Consider the following 10,155-nt stretch of genomic DNA (forward strand, 5'->3'; position numbering starts at 1 on the left):
CATGCAGAAAGACACCACACCTGAATTTTAAGCAAACAGCAACATCTCTCATGAGCTTATCCACGCAGTGATGGCAAGCAACTTCAACCTCACTAACCCAAGCCCATCTCTCACACTGAAGGTGTAGGCTCAAACATTAGGTTCACACTCAAACACAACAAGGGGGCTCAGCCAGAAGACAGGATTTCAGAAACCCAGGAGGGTCTAGGGCATCTGCTGGACCACTTGAATTCAGCTACCACGAGCCCTTCCAAAGAGCCCCTCAGTGCCTCTTTCCACTCTCTAGGCAGAAAACTCTGTGAAACTTCCCTAAAATCATTGAGAAAGAATTAAAGAACAGCATTCTGGCACTCGCTGAACCACAGCACACATTTCAGACCCTAGGGACACACAGTCAGTGCAGATATAATGCCACTAGGCTGTGGCTTCAGGGCATGGCCCCTCAAACCCCAAACTATGCCAGCACAGGTTCCATTTACTAACCTTAAGTTAACAATGAATACAAGAAGGGGCAACCTTTTAACAAGATAATTTTTGCCACAACTATATGTTAAATAAGAAAAAGGTTGTTATAAATTAGTCCACTTTATCAGTTGGCAGAAGAATTCGCCACGGCTGCAAAATTGATTCTTGCTTAGCCTGCAAAACCTCACTGATGGCTGGTAATAAAGGGCAAAGAAAACCTGGGGATTTTTGTTCTGATCTTCTTCAGCACTCAACCTGCAATAAAAAGTGCTGTTTATGCTAAAGAGTCAGAAATAACCAGAATCTGACCCCACTCAAACTGCATTTTCATTCCTAAATTGATATGTTGTTATGCAATACCCTTCAGTGCTTTTAGCTGACCACATCTTTGAAATCCAGCCCTTCATTAGCAATTTAAAACTGTCAGGAATCCACAAATACCGGAGCTGTTGGAGCTGACACATGTTTTGGGAAAAAAAAAAAAAAAAAAGACTCCCTAAAATTATGGGGTTGATGAAAATTTACTTAAACATGGAACAAATGGGACAGTCTTATATTACCAGAGACTAAATATCATATTCTTTCTCAGTTGTATGCCCAGCATAGCAGCAACTATGTAACAAAAACTTCTGTGTTTTAAGAACAGAAAAAGCTTTCCAGTTTTCTCCTTTTGCAAAACCTACTAGGAGCACCCACTGAAGCAAAAGGAGGATGAGTGTGAAGACTCTTCAAAGTAAAATGTTTTCTAATTTTCCTACGAGAACTCCTTCAGAAGTCCTTTTGCAATCCTCCACTTTGATTCAGGAACAATCTCTCAGTCTTAGCTAAAAATTACAAAGCAGTTTTTTTAAAGAAAAAATTAACCAATCCCACAGGTGATGAGGCTGAGATTTTCACTTTATGCTCAGGGCAACCTTCAGCATCATCTCTCAGCTATAAACAATGAGTTCCTCTTACAGGAAGAACTGCACCATCACCACACGCCCTCAGACAACTCTCAACTTGCAGCTCCACCAACACATTGCCGTGAGTTTGGGAGGGGGAAGGGGGCAATTCACAAAAACAAACCCCAGAAGAAAGAGTGAATATGAATGGGCTGCACAAGCATGGTTTGGAGGAGTGAAGCACCACTCAGGGCCTGCACTAAAGCAGGATGTTCTGACACCCCATCTCCTCAAGGCTGCAGACATTGGAACACTGGGGCACTGACTGATGAGAACTGCAGAGCTTCTCCAGAAGCGCAAAGCGAGTAATGGTAAAAACACAGTGGTGTGATGGATTTTTGGATGCTTCCCAGAGTTCCTGCAGAGCCATAACCACCTTTTGTCAAGTACAAACTCGCTAAGGGTGCCCCACAGTGCATGGGAGTCAGAGCTAACAACGACCTGCCTGGGCAGGAATCCATTCGAGTCACTGCCTTCGCACATAGATGACCAATTAAAGCAACTTCTGTTAAAAAAAAAAATAAAAGTCACTGTCCCACCCACATTCCATAAAAGCAACATGAAGGAACCAGGTTTGAGAAAAAGAAGTCCCTGCTTGGATGGTCTTGCTGGGAAAAAGAAAATAAAGATTTTAATATAGTAACACAGCCATTTACTAAGTAGAAACTAACTCACATCTGATTAAAGACACATTTTTCTCTCTCCACCCCTTCTTTTCACCCCCAGGAACAGGAAACATGACAAACCTAGAGAACAAAAACCAGACAAGCTAAAAAATCCTGTTCCATTGGTTTTGCACCAGTGCTTTACCTCTAGTTCTGCTAACACTGCATCTTTCACTGACAGCCATCGACTTTTCCCTAAGCCCACAATAATACTCTGTTAATCAAATAATCATATTCAAATTGTCTTAACCAATTCTGTAAACTAAGTAAACTAGCTTAGAACACCTGACACTAAAGTACCGATGCATAAAGACCAGAAATTAACTTTTTCTCCTTGAGGTTATAAGCTTTGAGCCTTGCACAACTAATCTGCTTTATTTTGTTTTGCTACAAATAAACCCTCTAGCTTTTTTATTCTTTGTGCTACTCTTATTGAATTTTATGTAATTTTTAATCCCTAACCCCCAGCTAGAAGAGAGGGGGAAAACCCCACTCTCACAATCATACTGCACTCTTCTCTGTATCCCTACAAAGTCAGAGGGGTGTGACTAAGGATTCCACCAGCAGTGAAGTGTCACCAAGAACAAACACAGGCTGTGCTCAGTGCCCAGAAAGCCTTCCCCACATCTCCACTTTCAGGATGCACTGTTTAATGTTACCTAGGAAATGTGTTTCCAGCTGCAAGGGCAGTGGCTTCTAATTAAACACATCTCCCCAAGAGTGGAAGTGGCAGGAACTACAAAGCCATACTTTGTACCAAAATTTAAAGCACCCCAGAACCTCTCATAGAGCCAAACCAGATTCCTGCTTTTCACTCAAAAAATATTCCATATCTTTCATTTTACTTGTAGCTTGTATGAAGTCATTTGACTCACAAGGTTTCTAAATTTAAAAGCCATGAAGTCATCAGCCGAACATGATGACGCGAGAGCTGGTCTGCACCTGCAGCCAGGATTGTCAGAGCCAGAGGCCATTTGGGCTCCTGCCAGCATTGGCCACTGTGGCCAACAGGCACATCTGCAAAACAGACAATCCAGGCTCCAGCTCCTGCCTCAGGAAGCCCCTAAGCTGCTGGACCTTGGCAGAGAACCTCAGGGGAGCAATGCTACTTGTTTGCTCTTCTCTCATGGTTTTATTGCTTGTTTTACTGCCTGCCTGTTGCTTTCCCTTTTAGGGACGGCTTGACACACTGCCACCACCCAGGAAAAAAGAGGGGGGGGATATGAGGGAGGGAAGATAAATGATGATACATGATTGTAGGGATCAGTATAAAGAAAAGTGGCAGGGGTTGGTAATTATGACTGGAGAACCAGAAGGAGACACCAAACCCCATCCTAGAGCATTCATCACTCCACAAAGGCATCAAAGAGCCAGAGGATACTGCTCAACAGTACAACAAGCAGAGCTCCTGCTTTATTCCCTCAGTTGTTGGTAACAGTCAGCTCAGCCAAGACCAGGTGAAGGGCTTGTAACTTAGGGCCTCAGACGAGGGCTAGACTAGTAAGTTGATGGGACCAGTACAACCAAAACCTCCTGAGGGTCACACCAGGACAGACCTCTCAGCTACAGTAATCAGAACACATCAAGCCCTCTGCACACCACTTACAGTTCATTGTTCAACTTCTCACCTTTGAAATTAATAAATAATTGAAGCTTCAGAATGCTTAGACTCCAAAACACCTGGACATCAGATACTGGCTGGAATGAACTGCATGGTTTGCAAGTGAAGTTATGAGATGTGCCACTTGCACACACATCCACAGCCCATCATGACTTATCCACGACCAGGAGCAACCCTTCAGCATTGAGCAGCAAGACTCTCTAGGTCTTTAAGTCATGCTAAAAGAGATTACTTTTACAAGTATACATTACAAGGACATACTTGCAAGAAAGAGGGCAAAAACCGGCAGCTTGTACATCTTGATTAGCTGCACTCACACCCACTTTCACCTTCTTGCTTCTGAGTATACCACAGCTCTGTCCTCTGCTGTTCAACAAGGCTGGCTCTGAATCCAATATTCCAGTCAATTAAAAAAAAACATTTACCCACCTACAGCTTCAGCTGGAGATCTCAAGAGCATTTTGCTAAGATGAATACTGACCTGCTCAGTGTTACACAGGTTAAACAGTGTTTTATAGGCACACAGCTCAGCCTTGTTTACATGAAAAATTCAACTGACCTTTGTGGCTCTGTAAAGCTACATTGCTAGTGTAGCCCTTGCGCAGACCATTTATTTGAAGGGATCTTCTGTGCTCAGGTTGTATCAACCAGAGAAAGATATAGAAAAAGAAATCTCCCCCCCCAGAACCCTATATCTGCATAGATATCACCTCCAAATGTGACCAGGATAAACTGAATGAAAACCCTGAGGCCTTGGGGAAGTGGGAACAGAAGTGGAAAGCGGAGCACGGAAAACCACACAAGCCATCAAGGCCACATGTTCCTGATAGCACTGACCCTTACTGACTTAAATGAAAAGCCACAAGTTTAGTATTTACCTAAATGTCCTCTTGACCTTCTGCTGAACAATGGCAATGACAGAACTCTGGGGCCTACAATCTCGCCTCAGTTAACCTCTAAGTAAAAGAATTTTTTCTTCTCCCGACCCTTCAGCACCTACCCATCTACCAAGCTCATTACTTTCAGCCTCTTCCTTAAACCCGCTATTGAAGGCTACTTTAGAACAGGGTGCACCAATGTTCTCTTCTACCCTAATTTGCACCACAATCTCATTTGCTCCACATCAACTCCTCTGCTCAACATCAGCTCCACACAGAAATTCTCCTTAAAGCATATACAGTCATATGCAGATCTACTCCATAATAGGGTACTGATTGCTGAGAAACTGGGTGTTCTTTGGGAAAAACAGCACACCACAAGCTGAACATCTCACATTACGCCCAGCGCAATCCTACCTGCCGCACTGGTGCCAGCTCCTGTCTGTTTTGCTCTCAAGCCCCTCACTGCCAGGAGTTTCACTCACTCTTAGGCTGTAACATAAACACTCCTCTTCCTTGTGCCACTCATGGCACTAAAACAGAGCTGCCAGAGAACCAGGTGGTCTCCAGCTTGCCTCATGGACACTTTCCACTCTCTGCCTTGGTAATGGTTATTCCTTTAGCTGGACTCATGTTTGCTTTTTCTATCCCTGAGTTTATCACAGAATGGTTTGGGCTGGGAGGGACCTTAAAGCCCATCTCATTCCATACCCTGCCATGGGCAGGAACAGTTTCCACCAGCTCCAAGCCCTGTCCCTCCTGGCCTTGGACAATTCCAGGGATCAGGGGCAGCCACAGCTCCCCTGGGCACCCTGTGCCAGGGCCTGTCCACCCTCATAGACAAGAATGTTTCCCAATATCCCATCTATACCTGCCCTCTGGCAGTGGGAAGCCCCTCCTTGTGTCCTGTCCCTCCATTCTTTGTCCCAAGTCCCTCTCCAGCTCTCCTGGTGCCTCTTTGGGCACTAGAAGGGGCTCTAAGGTCTCCAGAGAGCCCTCTCCTCTCCAGGTGAACAATCCCAGCTCTCCCAGCAGAGCTGCTCCATCCCTCTGCTCACCCTAGTGCCTCCTCTGGCCTGGCTCCAGCAGCTCCAGCTCCTTGCTGTGCTGGGCCCAGGGCTGGGGCAGCTCTGCAGGTGGGGTCTGACCTGAGAGGAGGTGGAGAATCCCTGCCCTCAGTGCTTTGGATAAGCCCAGGATACAGGCATTGATCCCTGCATTTAAAGCCTTTCAGAAGAGGCTCTTAGGAGTCTAACTGATTAACAAGTAGCTGTCTTGTAAATTAGAGAAATTATAACAGAAGGGAATGTCAGACTCGGGGAGAATTTTGATTTGCAAACTGTGTTAGTTTAGATCTGTGTATTGAATAATTTCTATCACTTCACAAAGCATGTGGAAAAAAAGGTTACTCCTCTAATTCCACCAGAGATATTTATAAACACATATCAAAGTACTAACAGATGTTTTCTGTAGTACATCTGGGATTAACAAGCAAAAATATGTAATCATATTGAGAGAAAAGGTAGCTGGCTCTTTAAATCCATCAGTCACAAGGAATTATGAATCATATTTAAGTATCAGGTTTATCAGTAGAAGAGTCTGGACTAACCTTCTGCAAACCAGAAATCACAGTTACACCCATTCTCACCCTGACTAGCAGATAAGGAGTCCCAGTCACTTGAGGAGAACGATCCCACTTCCAGTTGCAGCGACCACATTCCTCCCGCAACTCCTTCACCTCAATAAATCCATCTGCACCCAGCTCTGCTTCGTGACACAGCAGGCCGCTCTATGTGCTTGTCTTTCCAGAGGAGCTCATCCAGTCAGGGTGCTAGCACACAATTTTGTGGTAGCTCTATTTTAAATCTCATTTGCGGGATTAAAATAGTATGGAGTTAAAAGTAGTAATTATCAAACATCTGCACTTTCTCTAAAGCTGCAATGCTGTTTAACCAACGCATGAGCTATAAACTCACTGAATGGAGCTATTCCAGATTAGCTATAGAACAGTTCGGGTGAATTCCCAAAGCAGTAACGGATCCCATTCCTCAAGGTCATATTTTCAACACTGAAGTTCGACAGCACAAGATTTTGAGTCAGTTAAGGCACAAGAGCAGGAAGACCCATCCCAGGAAGCATTCAAGGCCAGGGTGAGCAGAGCTGGGAGCAGGTGCAGGGCTTGGGCAGGAAGGTGTCCCTGCCCATGGCAGCGGACTGGAACCAGATGAGCTTTAAGGTCCCTTTCAACCCAAACCAGTCTCTGATTCATCATTATGCAGAGTGACTGTGCCTAACAAAATTACATTCAGTCCTCTTTTATTCATCATGTTTCCTTTAGTGTCCAGCAAAGCTAAGAGACAGAACAGAAAAACAGAACCCAGCAAGTCCTGAACAGAAGCACCATGGCCACGTGGGCCCTCGCTCCAGACTAGCCCCACTGCCCACCTACGAGGAGCAGGCTGGTTTAGCCACTGAGTATTCCTGTGATCTTAACTAATTCTCCGCATAAGAAAGGTCATTCAGAAACCAAACAGTAACAGCAGATGTAAATTCACGGCAGGTCTGAAGTCCCACTAAAGTGTATTTCCAGCTCATCAACATTTCTACTTAATGTGGATTCCCTTGCAAGATCAGTTTCTCCATCTTATAGCTGCAGAAGGAATGTATTCATGCTGCTGAAAAAACACAAATTACTTTTCTATTACATACTTTTCTATTACATCTCCCAGTTAACTTTATCAGACCAACAGAAGCCCTGTGAAGAAGCTGCACATTAATGTCTGTCCTTACACACGTCAGCACAGAAATGCTGATGTTTCAAAGCCTGAAAATTCATTGTGAGGAAAGTATTACACTTGTATTATAAAGCATCAATTTGAGCACAGGATTTCTAATCTCTGCCCACTGCGCTCCCCCTGGCTACCTTGTGTAAACTTTAAATCTCCGATGCAGAGGCCTATTATTAGAGCTGGCTGAAAAAAATGCTAAAGACTGAAGGCACATTGTTTGTTATGGAAAAGGTTAGGGTAAAGCCTTTCTAAAAACAAAACCGACTAAACCTGCGTCTGTTTCCGCTGAGAAAAGTCAAAACATTGCTGTGATGTTTTAGAAACTGTTTCTTTGAAAATGATGAACAGTGACTCAACATCGAAGTATGTCCTTTTAAACAACGTGTTTCGATTCAGAAGGAGGAAGTAAGTACAACAAAACACTTAATGTGGCCTTGGTGCCCCAAGATAGAGCAAAGACTGCACCTAGCGTAAAATGAGCCAGGCTTTCACCTTCACATCAACACAATCCTGCCTACAAAGCAACCCAGGAACTGATATAAACAACCCCAGAGCCTGGTGTTCCCAGCAGGACTGAGGAGTGCAGCCTCTTCCACCTCCCCAGTCCCAGTGCAGGAAAAACACAGGAAACCAGTAACTAGAGCACAAGTGACTGAAGCATGCAGAAAACACCTTCTGTACAACTCCCATCCCCAAAAAACCCAACAGACAAAGCCAAACAAAGGGGGAAGGGCAGCAGAGAGCTCCCAGACTAGTTCAATACAGACAGTCCAGACACGCCTGAAGTCATAACTCCGAAAGCTGGGCTGAGGACACGGTCACGGGGCTCGCAGCACGGCTGGGCAAGGGTGGCCCATGATCGATGGCCCTCGCCAGAAGGCACCTCCTGGGCAGGGCTGGCGAGCCAAGGACAGACAGGCAGGGAACCGTGCCTTGATCGCATCCGATTCTTCACTAAACATAACTGGAACACGCACTTTCCTGAAAACTTTCGGCCTGAAAGATTTTAGACGTTTTGAACAGGTATGAGCAATGAATAACAGGTGGGTGGCCCACGCTGCCCAGGAACCCCACAGCCACAGGCAGCAGACACAGGGGCCACACATAACCCAGGAGCGGATGCGCTCTCCCCGCTTTTTGTTTGGGAAAAGTAGCACGAAACTTTCTGTCAGCGAAGGAGAGGCTCTCGCCTTCCAGCACAGGAGGGGATTAGCGGTGGGTGTCAGAAAACGTGGCGGAGCCAGGCGGGGCCACGGGGTGTTCCCGGCTCTTCGTGTATGGGATCAGCGGCACAGCCAGGGCTGGAGGAGGGCTCGCTCCGGTTCCGGCTGCGCCTGCCGGGCAGACTGCGGGTCCGAAATGCACGGAGCGCTCCCGGAGGGCTCCCGGCCCTGCCCGGCCCTGCCCGCAGCCGGGGAGCGGCGCCGGGGCGGCCTCGGCCGCGAGGGGAGGGGCCCGGACACCGCCCCGCCGCACCGAAACTTCGCCGGGAGCGGCCCGGCCGCGCTTCTCCCCCGGCAGAACGCGCTCGGCAGCCCCGACCACCGCGAGCCCGCCCCGCTCCCACGCGGGCCCCACCGCTCCGGCGCGGCGCAGCCTCCCCAGCCGGGCCCGGCTCCCTTCCCACGCGCGGCCCGCTCCGCTCCCACCCTCCGCCCCCCGCTCCAACCCCGCGGCAGCAGGGCCCGGCCCCCAAAAGTTTCCAAGCGCGAGAGCCGCAAACTTTACCGGGGCTGGGCTGGGCTGGTGGCGGCCGCTCCGGCTGCGCTCGGCCCCGCCGCTTTGTCCCGTCCCGCGGAGGAAATGGGCTCTTCCGGCGCCTCCCCGCCCGGCCCGGCCGCTCTTCCCGGCACCGCCCGCCGCGCCGCCCCCGCGCCCTGCCGGCGCCGCCCGCCCGCAGGTGAGGGACGGCGGGGCAGGGAGGGGACAGGGCAGGGCCGGACCCCCTCACCCCGGGCAGGGCAGGAAAGGGCCGGACCCCTCACCCCGGGCAGGACAGGAAAAGGCTGGACCCCTCACCCCGGGCAGGACAGGACAGGGCCGGACCCCTTCACCCCGGGCAGGGCAGGACAGGGCCGGACCCCTCACCCCGGGCAGGGCAGGACAGGGCCGGACCCCTCACCCCGGGCAGGGCAGGACAGGGCCGGACCCCTCACCCCGGGCCGGGCAGGACAGGGCCGGACCCCTTCACCCCGGGCAGGGCAGGACAGGGCCGGACCCCTCACCCCGGGCCGGGCAGGACAGGGCCGGACCCCTTCACCCCGGGCAGGACAGGGCCAGACCCCTTCACCCCGGGCAGGACAGGGCCAGACCCCCTCAACCTGGGCAGGACAGGACAGGGCCGGACCCCTCACCCCGGGCAGGACAGGACAGGGCTGGACCCCTTCACCCCGGGCAGGGCAGGACAGGGCCGGACCCCTCACCCCGGGCCGGGCAGGACAGGGCCGGACCCCTCACCCCGGGCAGGACAGGAAAGGGCCGGACCCCTTCACCCCGGGCAGGACAGGGCCAGACCCCCTCAACCTGGGCAGGACAGGACAGGGCCAGACCCCCTCACCCCGGGCAGGACAGGACAGGGCCGGACCCCTTCACCCCGGGCAGGACAGGGCCGGACCCCCTCACCCCGGGCAGGACAGGGCCAGACCCCCTCAACCTGGGCAGGAAAGGGCCGGACCCCCTCACCCCGAACAGGACAAGACGGGACCCTCTCACCCCGGGCAGAACCCAATCCCCTCACCCCGGACAGGGACCCACGGGACCCCCTCACCCCGGACAGCACACCCTAAAACCACC

The 10,155-nt window shown here is 50.0% G+C and overlaps 1 protein-coding gene across 2 annotated transcripts in view; it reads right to left on the reverse strand.

Moving 5' to 3' along the window:
• The window catches only part of CTNNA1 (catenin alpha 1), a 117,916-nt gene extending 108,712 nt beyond the window's left edge, over window positions 1-9,204 (reverse strand). The window contains exon 1 of one of the 2 annotated variants that reach the window (XM_040078590.2): window positions 9,091-9,204. The gene's annotated coding sequence lies outside the window, so the exon portion shown is untranslated. Of the gene's footprint in view, window positions 1-9,085 lie in introns of both variants that reach the window. The other variant, XM_058422514.1, reaches the window with a different exon arrangement.
• Between the last annotated feature and the right edge of the window lie 951 nt (window positions 9,205-10,155).

The sequence above is a fragment of the Hirundo rustica genome, chromosome 14, assembly GCF_015227805.2.
Source record: "Hirundo rustica isolate bHirRus1 chromosome 14, bHirRus1.pri.v3, whole genome shotgun sequence".
NCBI classification, from domain to species: Eukaryota; Metazoa; Chordata; class Aves; order Passeriformes; family Hirundinidae; genus Hirundo; species Hirundo rustica.